Consider the following 13,212-nt stretch of genomic DNA (forward strand, 5'->3'; position numbering starts at 1 on the left):
TTTGAATCTGAATAATTATCACCTTTCATTTAATTTTTTTCTCTTGGAGATGTAGAATACATAATTGTAACACCTTATAAATCTCTTTTTAAATTGATAACAATTATCTTTCCCTGGATCTCTATGGAGATTACTAGGAGATGCTTGCAAACGTATTTGCTGCAAGCCAACCTGGAACACAGAACTCTCAGATCTGCACATATAAGTATTTTGCTTTGCATTCAAGGTTGTCAACATGATGTGTGGGCTTCTGGTTTTGCAATTATTTTAAATGTGGTTATTAAATCCCTTTGGGAAATTATTCTCTAGTTCTTGAATTTTCTTATGTACCCTCCTTTTATTTAGTCAAGGTATTAAAAGTATGTTCCTTTTGAGAAATATACTTGCTTTTCATTAAGAAATGAAAAGAGTTGGGGAGCCTAGGGAGGTTGGCAGAAGACAGAAAATAGGGCTCAGAGAAAAGAGAAACTATTATTGTTAGCCCAAATTTCGATTTTTAAATGAAAACTTAAAGGTCAGAAGAAACTAGTATTTTATCCCAAAGTAAAATTTAGGATAACACCAACTTTAACTCAAAAAAAAAAAATTCAGTCGTTTATTTACATAATTATTTTCTAGTTCCTAGTTTCAAAATAAAATTGAAGTAACCATTTCCAAGTTGTTTTATTAGAAGATGGTACTACTATGCAACTGAACACCTTCAACTGAACATCTCCTGAATGAAACAAAAGATGTGCACTTTTATTCTTCTCAAATTTAGGGTAATCAACAATATGATTAAAGGCTTTTAACTGAGTTGTCACCAAAGACATAAACCAAAGATGGCAAATATCTAGTGCAAGCAGCACCACTCTAAACATACCCAAGGCAGACATCAATAATCAATCATAGTGATTTCACCACTCGAATCAAGGAAATAATCTCGAACCCTTCTCCTCATAGCACTGTTAAGCATCTACTGCCAAGTATATAAGGGCAAAGGAAAAGTTAAACTTATTTGCCATTGACCAAATAACTATAACCTTCCCACCTCCCTGAGGTATCAAATGCATGACAAAGGATTTTCCATGTGCACAGGTAGTTGTGGAGGTTGCATTAGTTCTTGACTGACACCAATAAATCATGTTAAATGTCATGCACTTCCCAGGATTTACTCTAGTAGATCTTATTTCTGCACACATAATATTATAAATTAACCAAAAACTCTTACTCAGGAATATGAAAAAATTTCAAAAGATCTGTTATAGATACATTCTTTCCACATACAGGACGTGCTTACTGCCACAGGCATGGAGATTAAGTGATAAAGTCACTTAACAAAATAGTCAAATACATAACATCTATTTTAATGAAACTCAGAGAATATGAGGATTATGAGTAGAATTAATACAGTAAAATAATGAGCAGGATTTACATTTACTGGGAGCTATATAAAAAACAACAAATCAATCTACACTAAGTTCATTTAGCCTCAGTTTTACATCTCCTAGGACAGGAATTGTGTAGCCTACAAAACAATTTATATTTTATCTGTACCATCTAATTAATTAAATGGCCCCAGAGTACCAGACTCACAAATCTCGTTAATAGCTGAATACTGAAATAAAGGCTGTTCACCCTTACTAGAATAATATTTGCATATCCCCACCTGTGATGGGTAATAAGTACCTGCCACAAATCAGAATTATGAATTTTGTACGCCTAACAAAACCGCAGGGGAAATTATACCTCAGACATTCCATAATAATTGCAGCTAAGCTGTTTAGTGCCATCCACTTATTCTGCCTGAAGTGTTTAAAGCAGCAACAGTTGTAAATGAATTCAGGCACATATTCAAGGGAATGTGTTTTTTTTTTTTTTTTTTTTCAAAAAGTTTTCCTGTCTTGCCATATGTAATTATCTTTACGGAAGTATTCAACTGCAAGTTATAACGCATTCACATTTAAAGAAGCAAATTAGAAAAAATAGACAGAGTTCTTTCCATCAGCCTACTAGGTGTATATTAGAATTCTGTTATTGAAACTCCGGAATAGCTCAAGATGGGTTTCAAGGTACTGACACTCTGAAACTTAGGAAAGCTAGATAGGGTGGGATTCTAATTGTGCAATCTGTAAACTGGTAAAATGATATTCAGAGTAGATATCCAGGAAATTGTGATATTGTGATGAAGCAAATGTTGGACAAGCAACTCCAGGTTTCAAGACTGCATAATGTGGCCCATCTTTAAAATGGTTTATCTGAGCTCCAGGTTTGGGCTGTGGAGTCCACAGGTCCCTAGGAGGAACCTAGCCTAAGACCACCACAATCCTGGACCATTAGCTGGGAACAAGGAAAGTTGCAAAGGGCATACACATCTCTTCTGTTTTTTTTTTTTAATTTTTAAAAATGTTTTTATTTATTTTTGAGACAGAGAGACAGCGAGCAGGGGAGGGGCAGAGAGAGAGGGAGACACAGAATCTGAAGCAGGTTCCAGGCTCTGAGCTGTCAGCACAGAGCCTGACATGGGGCTCGAACTCACAGACTGTGAGATCATGACCTGAGCTGAAGTTGGACGCTTAACCGACTGATCCACCCAGGTACCCCTATCTCTTCTTAGTTTTAAGCTCCTACAAGGGAAGTGTGATGGTAGGACTCAGCACACGGTATCATGCAGGGAGAAATAACAGATACTTTAATATTCACTGTTAAATAGCAGTGACCATTTGATGGTTAGGTGAACTATCTCATTACATGACAAATAACTACAATAAAAGCAAGATAGGACCTGTTTAGGAAGCATAGACATTATTTAACAATTTAAATGGCAGTGAGGTATACTGCAGAGATAAATGAACTAAATATTGGAAGACCCAATTTCAACTCTTGCGAAGAATTAACCTTGAGATCTTGACCAAGTCAGTTTCTCTGAGTTTCTCTTCCCTCATCTATAAAATGTTAACAAAAACCAGTTTCATCTACCTAGCAATGAACTGTCCAAATTACCTACTGCTTAGGATGGCTGTGTGCCCCTGCAGCTACACTGTATACACCTTAGCATCACACTGTAAGTAACTGTCACTATTTATTTTCCCCCATTAAGGATTTGGCTAATTGGCTACCTGCCTTCTCAAGCAAGTTTCTCTAAGAGGCTTTACTGCAAAGGGGAAGGAGGGACACTGAAGAAAACATATGAAAATAATCCAATCCTTTGGAGACAAAGAGTCTCTTCTAACTACTTTTTCTGTGTATATGCTGAGCCTGAGTGTATACAAGAAATCAACCTCATTTCCTAGAAAAAGGCTTTAAAAATAATTGGGATTTATATATTTTCAAAAGAGTGGGCAGGGCGAAATGAGTCACCAAGAGGTGATTAAGTCAGGTTGTTTGAAACTCCCTCAGGTGACAGGATGGACTGCAGGCTTTAGAAAGAAAGCTTATATAGCCTATTACCATGATAAAGTGAAATTTAAAATTACATTTTATATTTGTAAAGGACTAACAGGCAAGGTCCCTATAGACTGTCAAATACTACATAAAATGCTATAAAAACCAGACCATAATCTCTCACTAACTTACACATTAGCCTGAGGCAGTAAAGATGGTTTTTATTGGAACTAGATTTTGTGAGGGGAAAAAGAAAGTTACGCACAGTTTATCCTGGCTTTTCAGGCACTTTGTTTCTTCCTTGAGTTAACATGACGTATTCCAAGTGATTAAATAAACTTGTCTAGCAACTCTTCTCATGCACTTGAAAGGAGGCAAAGTAAAGAAGGATTTACTCTGAAGAGAAGTCTTCATTCTACTACTGAAAAGTGTCCCCATTCTATTCGAATCATCACTACAGAAACCAAGAAAGGCCACAAAAATTAAAGCTTCTAAAACAGCCGATTGTAGAGACCCACTTACACTCCATGTACTATTTCACTTACCACATCACACCTTTGCAGATCTAAAATAATATGTGTGGGGAGAATTCAGGAGACGGAGGGAGGTAGCGTTGTCAGCACATGATCCTGGTGAGGTAATAGTTTGGATTTTAGTTCATTTATCATCACTGAGGTGATGGACAAACATTTTGGCAAATTGGTAATTTTTTCATCAAGAGTAACTTCAAACAGCTCACAGTCAGATTTACAGTATGTGGCGGATTTATCAACCATCTCTAGATTCAAGCAGTCAAGCAGTTTGCATATTGGTGTCTTTTCACCTTTCAAGAGTTACAGATTTGCAGTATCCTGGAAGCTAGGACTAATCTTTTATGTGGGGACGAACTGCTGACTATGTAAATTTGGCTCTTTTACCTCTTAATTTAATATCTATAAATTAGGGCTGTTTCCAGGCTTAGCTTAAGCCGAAATACAAAATTCTGGCCTCCCCTAATATTTAGACTGTGCCAACTGAGGATTAACCTTATGTAACTTAGGTAAAATGTAGAGGGTGGTAGTGAGCCTGAGTCCTGAAAAACTCAAGCAGAAGGCCCATGTCTAATTTCATGCCTCATGAGCTCCTGAAAATGTGGTGTGATAGCATGTACAAGCTTTGCTGTCAGAATGACCCCTCTCTTATCCCACACTCATCCCAACTTATTACCTCTATGACTTTGGGTAGGTAAAGTACCTCCCCTGAGCTTCGGTTTAGGTCCCCCCCCCATTAGTAAAATAGGAACAAATGTCTCAAAATATTTCCAGGAAGATTAAATAAAATCTCATATAGGGCTCAGGTTAAATCATCTTACTGGAACATGGACTCATAGTACCCCAGAACCTTAACATTTAAATGATAATCAGCAAAGGAGGAGCCCCCAGAGTCTGGGACATAGTGACCAAAGTTAAGAAAACGTTTTTAAAAAGAAGAGATTAGTGTTCATTGCTATAGAAAGATCTAATACAACAAGGCCTAACACAATCCCTTCCCTTTTGTTTTTCCAACCACTGTCTCCATCCTCTCCTTTGCTAGCATTTTCATCAAGATTACCAGTGAATTCCTGTTGCTAATCCCAAAAATCACTTTGGTCCTTGTTTTATCATGGTAAAACCAGTACGGTTTAGACTTGGAAAGGAAGACTTGTGGGTGCAAAGAGTTTGCTTGGGTTGAGAGTGACAGCTTGAATGGCAAATTGCCATTTTAGTAAATGTGTCAACTTGAGCAAGCTACTTGACTATTCTGAGCCTGTTTTCCTTCTCTATTATTAGGAAGAAAAAAAAAAAAACAAAAAAAAACCTTACCAAGTTCTGCGAAGGACTAAGATCTGATAACAATACACATAAGCATACAGTACCTTGCTTGCAATGTGGTAAGTGCCCAATAAAAGTTTTGCTTTTCCCTTCCCTTAATATAAAATGGTACCACATAGCAGCCATCATTTTCTTCTGCCCTTTGCCTTGCAAGCTCCTCCAGGTTGAGAAACATATTTTAATTATCTATACATCCACAATGCCCACTGTCTGAAACATAGTGCATGTTCAATAAATTCGTATTGGTTGAATAAAAATGGAAACAATGTGAGTAATGACACAGGGGAATTCCTATAAAAGAAATGTTTGATGGCGGTGACACCAGTTTCCTAGTGGAAGTTTTTTCTGGAGGGTCTCTTGAGGGATTGGTTTTTGAAAGATGTTTTTGAGTGTATCATGGAAGGTCTGACACCAGATCAAGCATAATGAGAAGATTACAAATAATAATCAGTAATATTTTATAAGAATTTATTATGTGTACCTTGTGATAAGTGCTTTATATGCATTACCTTAATCATCACACAACCTTTAAGAAAATTGCCCTGTGTTCATTTTACAGAAGAAATAATTGCTTACACAATTAGGTAACTATCCAACATTATACGCTAGCTGAGAGGGAAGCTGGCTTTTGAATCTAGAGCTGCTTATAGAGTCTATGTACTTAACCACTATGCTATGTGCCTGACTCTCCACCAAATACGTGTTGTAAATACCTGACTGACAAAGCCTCCCTTGATGTGGCTGCTGCCCACCTCTTCAGGCTTTTCACATGCTCCTCCCTGCTCTCTTTTCCAGCCATATTTTCCTTCTTTAAACATTCCATGATCTTTCTCACCATCAGGCCTTTCCACAAAGCTTCCTCATCACGTCCCCTCTACTCGAGCAGTCTTGAGTGTGTTTCTTCCCCTAACCACTAAATTATCCTTGATTTTAACATTTTAATGGGAGGAAGTGTTGCACTGGTTTCAATGGAGCATGAGCTTGAGGCCAGATGAAACCTGATTACAATATGTATGACTCTGGGAAACTTAGTCTTTTGAATGAGGCACTAACCATATGTACTTCACACGACTGCTTTAAGGACTAAGGGAGAAGACGCATTCAAATCACTTGCTATAGTAAGCACTTAATAAATGGCATCTATTATTAAGATGTTGAATACTTTTATTCTAGTTGTAAGATTCCTTACCAAATTCATGGTCTAAAAGTTTTTCAGACCTTTTAATGTTCATTACAGTTACAGCTAAAATCAATGCCTATTAATGTAGTTCCTTATATATTGCATCTTCAAAAGAGAAGCAAGACAGGAGTATCAGTAATTGAGCTTAGTATATGAATGAAGGAAACTTTTTCACAGTTTCTAGGGGAAAAGGTTTCACAAGAAACATTGATTTATTTCCTTTTGTATAAGACCAGAGAAATATGACAGTTAATTTTTGAAATTAAAATAAAATAGATATTAAATTATATTTGAGTATGATTTTGACCTGGACTGAAATTATTTTGCTTAACTGTTCCAGTTTTAATTTAAGGTTTAATTCAAATTAGGTGATACATTTCTCTCATTGCTATTTAAATTAGAGACAAATTGCATGTATTTTATGTATTTGTATATATATACCATGTGTGTTATTAAGCTTTGGAGAATATTATGAATTCACAATGAAGATTATTTTTAAATTACAATAAAAATACTATTTTCTATTTCCAAAACTGTATTTTACAGTTTATAAACTATGACTGTTTTAATAAATGCTGGAGTTCTCCCATAATTCTCTTGGGTAATTTATTTACCCAAGGTTTTCAAAAGCTTATGACTAAATTAGGAATTACTAAAACCAGGATATATTTAAGCAAAACTTTCACAACCAACTAGGCTATGCGTCTTCTATCTAAATGTCTGATTTCTGCAACAGGTATGCTGATGCATGTTCTCAAAGCTGTGCTAAAGGCTGGTCAAAGCTATATTAAAGAACTATGTGAAAGGTGATTTTCATGTCTATGTGTAGGCTAACTAGTCCTGTGGAAGGTTAATCTTGGTTGTTTTTTTTTTTTTAATCTGCTCTTTACGTCTCTTCAAAATGCTTCTGTTCTCCTTTCTCTATTTCCCAAAATTCGTTCTCAATGATGCCATTTCTATTTTCAAAGATCTTTAGTGTTTGTTTAAGACTTAACAAATGAAACTAATTAGTACAACCTTCTTATCTTGGTGTTTAAGAATATCCAGATACCCAGATTACCCTTGAAGATGCCATAGAAAAAAAAAAATGGGAATTGACATTTAACAGACACAAATCCATTCATCTTTGGCCACTAGGATCATTACCTTGACATATCACCTTGCATAAATAATTTCACCTTTTCTGAGCCTTCCAAATTGTAGGATGAAAGAGTTAAATCATGGTTTCCTAAAGTCCACTGTAGGTCTAGAAGACGATGTGTTTCTGATTTAATCCTTCCAGATATATTTTTTATGAGCTTCCTACATGTTTCATTAGTTCCACCTAAACCATACCACATATTGATTTATGCACATACCTGTCTGTTGTTTTGGCTTCTTTTCTCTTGGTGTTACTGACTTCTTTCAACAAAAAGTTATCTTCATTTCTGTCAGTTCAAATTCTTCCAGTTCTTCAAGATTCCTTTCATATTACCCTCTCTATCAAACCCTTCCTGACATCTTCCAACCCATGATGTTATGGTCTCTGAAATTTTGCTCAAAACTCTTCAATATACACCATATACAGACTTTTATTATACTGTAGTCTCCCCTTTCTCATGGTTTCACTTTCTGTGGTTTTAGTTATCTACAGTCAACTGTGGTCTGGAAGCAAATGGTCTTCCTTCTGACATGTTGTCAGAAGGTCAAAAGCATCCTAACCCCAGGTCACAATGCCTACATCATTCCCCTCATTTCACCTCATCACTTAGGCATTTTATCATCTCACATCATTACAAGAACAAAGGGAAGTACAGTATATTTTGAGAGACCACATTCACACAGCTTTTATCAGAAATTGTTATAATTGCTCTATATTATTATTGTTGTTGTTGTTAATCTCTTACTAAGCCTAAATCATAAATTAAATCTTATCATAGACACAGATAGATGGATGTAGATGTAGACATAGATATAGATATGAAAAAAACCTCAAATATATAGGGTCCGGTTCTATCTGCAGTTAAGGTCTTGGAACTGGGGGTCCAAAGCATTCACTGGGGGTCCTGGAACCTACTCCCACAGATAAGGTTGGGAGGGACTATTGTATTGCTTCTTATTTTGTCTTATCTACTAGACTTGGAGAAAAAGCATTCTCTCACTGCCTTCTGCATGTTTCTGTAGCACCTAATAGTGCATGGCACATGATAGGCACTCAATAAAACCCCTGTGGAATAAAAAGTCTCGTCTACCATTCTGATATACTGTAAACGGTAAAATTATCTCGTTACAGAAAATGCTGTTAGCCTTTTATTTGAATTCCATTTTGTGTGTTGTTTTTGATTGTTCAAAGATGCAGTTTAATACTGTTTTTTAGTGCACCATCTGAGTATTAGCTCTCCCCTGACACTAAGACAGGCAGAAAGATGATGCAGTTTGGCTCTTTCCTTTCTCTAAGCCATTATACAGAGAATAAGCTCTGTGTGATGAGGTCATACCCCTGCGTCTAACAAAGAAACAGGTTGCTTCTTAGAGTTAAATATCTCAGACCATTCCCTGTAATCAGCTAACAATTTCTTCTTGATTAAAATGTGTATGACTTTCCATTTGCTTAATTTTTTAAATTTCCATTTTGGATCAAACTAGGAAGTTTTGTATGTCCCTTCTCCCCTTCAAAAACATTTTTCCATCATAAACGAATCTGTAATTGGAATTTAAAGGTCATTCCCCAGTGATGAGTGCTATGTGGATGTGAAAGCCAAGACGGCTCCCATTTCCTACTATCCATTCACCCCTTGTTACCATGATGGAGGCTGCATAGATCCAGTGGAATTTGGCAGGTAAAGGGATCTGGTTGAATCATCTCAAAGCCCTGGAGTTTTGGGCCTCTGGCTATTATGGCTGAGTAGCTGCGAGTATACAGAAATTGTTGCTTTGTTTGCCCTGAATCCCTGAACCATCTGCACCACACAGAAAAGCACTGTGAACTCAGTCATTTCAAAATGAATATTTAAAAGTTCACTTTTGACATGCTTTTTTTAAATTTTTTTAATCTGTGCTTCTTAAATCTCTTCATCCCAGCTGTCCTGTCTCTCCTTGTGCTAGCATCATTCTGTATTCCACTTAGTAGGATCAGAGATTGCAGATTATCAAATAGAAGCCATTTTTTAGCCTTGAATTATTTTCATGGTGAACAATCAGGACAGTCTCATGTTCTTTCAAGAGTTTGCTCATTTGTGTTCACTAAAAAATATGAATACACAGGAGGTATTTTATGTTATCTTCTTTTTGTTTTTGCTGGGTTTGTATGCTTTAAGCCATTTACTTTTTCAGAACATTGTACCCATGTGATAACAGTGAAAATTAATGTCCTTTCACAGATTAAGAAATATCTATGGCAATTCCAAGAAACTCCCATAGTGATAGTATATATGAACTTTCTCTGTAGGTCTCCCATTCTGGAGATATTTGTGGCAATGCAATGATTAAAGTGTAGTATGTAATATCTATTACCAATTTTTACTAAGGTCAATGGCTGTTACTGGTCTCAAGGCAGGGAAATTCTAAAGAACTAGTATTTATAGCAAAAATTCACGATAGTACAATCTTTTCAGTTTTACACATTAAAATGCAGAATTTAGAAACTTAAGCCTCCCAAATTTGGTAAAAGGCCAATAAGAAGATGTCAGAGAGAGAGATCTGTTCACACTTTTGAATACCATATGTGACTTTAGGATCTGGTCCTGCTCAATAATAAAAAGTCTAATCCTCTAGCTACAACCTGTTGAAACCTTACTTTGTTCCAGGATTTCTCAACCTTACGATATTGATGTTTAGTGCTGGATAATTCTGCGGTGTGGCCTGTGTCTTGTGCATTATGGGATAATCAGCAGCATCCTTGGCCTCTACTCATTAGATGCCAGATTTATGGCCAAAAAAAAAAAAAAAAAGTCTCCACACATTCCACATTCCAAATGTTCCCTGGGGAGTTATGTTGCCTCCCCACCCCTATTTGAGAACCTCACATAACCTTTTATAATTCCCTGTATGTGCCAGGCCCATCAGTAAGGATTTAGTATAGTTTTTAGGTGTTTTAACAGAAAAGAACTCAGTGTTCGCAACACTAGAAGAGACTAGAGAAGAAAAATTCAGAAGAACTCCTTCAGACTGCAGAATTTTAAGGGTGTGCCACTTAACAATTGTGAGTCAGATTAAGGAAGCAACTTCTACCCCTGCATCACCACAGCTGTCTCTCACACCCAGGTAGCTTCTGACCAGACTCAGGAAATCAGAGCGCGTGTTTCTTCCCACCTAATTACCAGGACAAGCAGAAGCAACAATATGCCCAATCACACTTTATCCTTTTAAACCTCACATACCTGTATATTATTCACTGAACTGAACCTAATTCATAAACAGACTTCTAGCTTCAAGGAAGTTTGGGAAGTTTTATTTATCCCTCGCTGGCTCCTGCAATACATGGAGAAGGTGAAAATCTGCTGTGGTTAAAATATCATATCTAGCACACTGTAGTGTGGCACACCTGCTTGTTTGGGGTCTCTGTGCCCTCTGAAGAGACATGCTTCATCTGTTCGTTCATTCATTCATTCATTCATTCATTCAATCATCAGCCAATTTCTCAACCAGTTCTATTGAATAATGTGTTAGGACTCTCCCAGGTGCTAATAACTTGAATTAGTTTATGGAAACATTTTACTGGGGAACACAAGAAGTTGAGAGGGTATTGAGAATGACAGACCTGGGCTTACACATGCCTTTGAGACTCTCTCTCTCTCTCTCTCTCTTTTTCCTTCTCCACCTCTCAACATCCTTTTCCTAGAATGGTTTCTCCATGAGGTGGTGAACCTAATTACTGGAGGTTCCACATTCGCACCCCAACAGCTTCCTCACCATACAATCATTTTTTCAACAAACATACATTGAGAACCCACTAAATATTTATCTCTGTTAGGTGTAGGGTATGAGCTGTGAGAATTTGAAAGGAAAGGGCTTTCTTCTCCCAACCAAAGTTAAAAAACGAATAAATGAGTAACAGAGAAGAATCCTAGGTTTTCCAGCTTGGGTCATATGCTTCTTCTTGAGCCAAGCAGTGGATAGGGTATTACGATTGGCCCAATAGGAGTAAAATGTTTATACATTTGGATCATTCAGCTAAGGAAGAAGTAGATGGTGGAAGTTAAGGTAGGAGAATTGCATGACCTGACTATCAGAGGAATCTCTGTGAGGGAGAAAGCTGCCTTACTTGTGTCAATTACAACTGCCTGCTATGTACCAGGTACTAGGTACTAGACTAGGTGCCTGAGAATATTGCTGTGAATAAGACAACTTTCCCCAGAAAGACTTTTTTTGTGAAACCTGATCCTGTTACCACCTGCTCATCACCAACAGAGCTAACCACTACTTCTTCTGGGCTACTATTCACTTGCAGATATTATTAAGTTGCTATTATTTCTATCTATCTTCCTCAGTAGGCCATGAAAACCTTGGAATGGAAGCCTCTGGCATCTTACCTTAACACTGTGCTTGGCATGCAGATGTGATTCCATGAATGTTTGCTGGCTAATGTTGAAAGAGTGAAAAGAACAAATGGCTGATTGATTAAATGAATAAATAAATGCCTTCCCTTCATACGGAGACAACTGTAGATGAGGGCCTTTCTCCTTTCCTAAAGCAACCCTACTGGAGAGGCGAATCTGACTCACTGGACGGGTGATGGAAGGGCATCTGATCTACTCTGACATGTTTCAATTTAAGCTTATTCTTCTTTTGCTCCTTTGCTGTAAGTCTATCTTTTTGGCTATGAGATTTTTATTGAATTTTTGATGTGTGAATGAATCACCATGTAAAATGTAAGCTCTTTCTTGAATAAAATTACACAAACAAAATACTCCTGGAAAAATGAGGCAAATAAGACTCTTTAGAGGTGGTTATTTATTAAGAACCCCCTCCACATTTAAAATGCTCTCATTTCAATAGCCTTAAGTGTCTCTAGTTGGAATTTTAGTGAGAGAGACATATGATCTGTGAGAAGTGGCACTTTATCTTGGCTGGCTATGAAAGCATTTAAAAAGTTATAATGACTTAAAGTATTTTAAAGTCGCCATATAAAATGTCTACAGATTTCTTTTATCTTTTTATGGAGGGGGCAGGGAGAGTGAGGTGGTTATGACTATGATTAAAATCAATGAAGACCATTGCTGGTTTTAACACATGATGACAATATTGTACACCACGGTGGCACATAAAATGATATCACCCATAAATCCTTTGCCCTTTCTGATGCTCCTAAGAAAACACATGAAATCATTTTGACTGATTAACAAGGCTATGCTCTGCAGGCACTACTGACCCTGGAGTTATTGGAATTACCGAAAGTATTTGAAGCTATAAATCAGTAGCAGTTTGCATTATTAGCAGCAGGAAGATGTTTCCTAGGAAGAGAGAGGAACGCAACAATTATTTAGGGTTATTTGTGATGTGTTTCCACTGGATCATGGATAATAGAAGAAAATCTGTAATATTCAATTCTTACAAATGGGGTTAATGAAAATTAAAGGAGGCATCCCAGATTCAGAGGAAGGCAAGCAGCCCTCCACAGGTTAGGTTTTACCTTTTGGAAGGGCTGGTTGCGGTCGCTTAGATGGAACAGATGGGACCAAATGGGGCTACTGATTTTCTATACCTCCTATTCTCACTCACAGTTGCCTACCTCACTCTCAATCCTCCAGTCCAAATAGTCAACTTGCTCATGAGTTTGTGGTTGTAGTGGAGGGCTGGGAGAAAATGGAGGAACATTGGATAATTATGATTTAAACATGG

This window comes from Leopardus geoffroyi, chromosome C1 (genome assembly GCF_018350155.1).
Source record: "Leopardus geoffroyi isolate Oge1 chromosome C1, O.geoffroyi_Oge1_pat1.0, whole genome shotgun sequence".
Lineage (NCBI taxonomy): Eukaryota > Metazoa > Chordata > Mammalia > Carnivora > Felidae > Leopardus > Leopardus geoffroyi.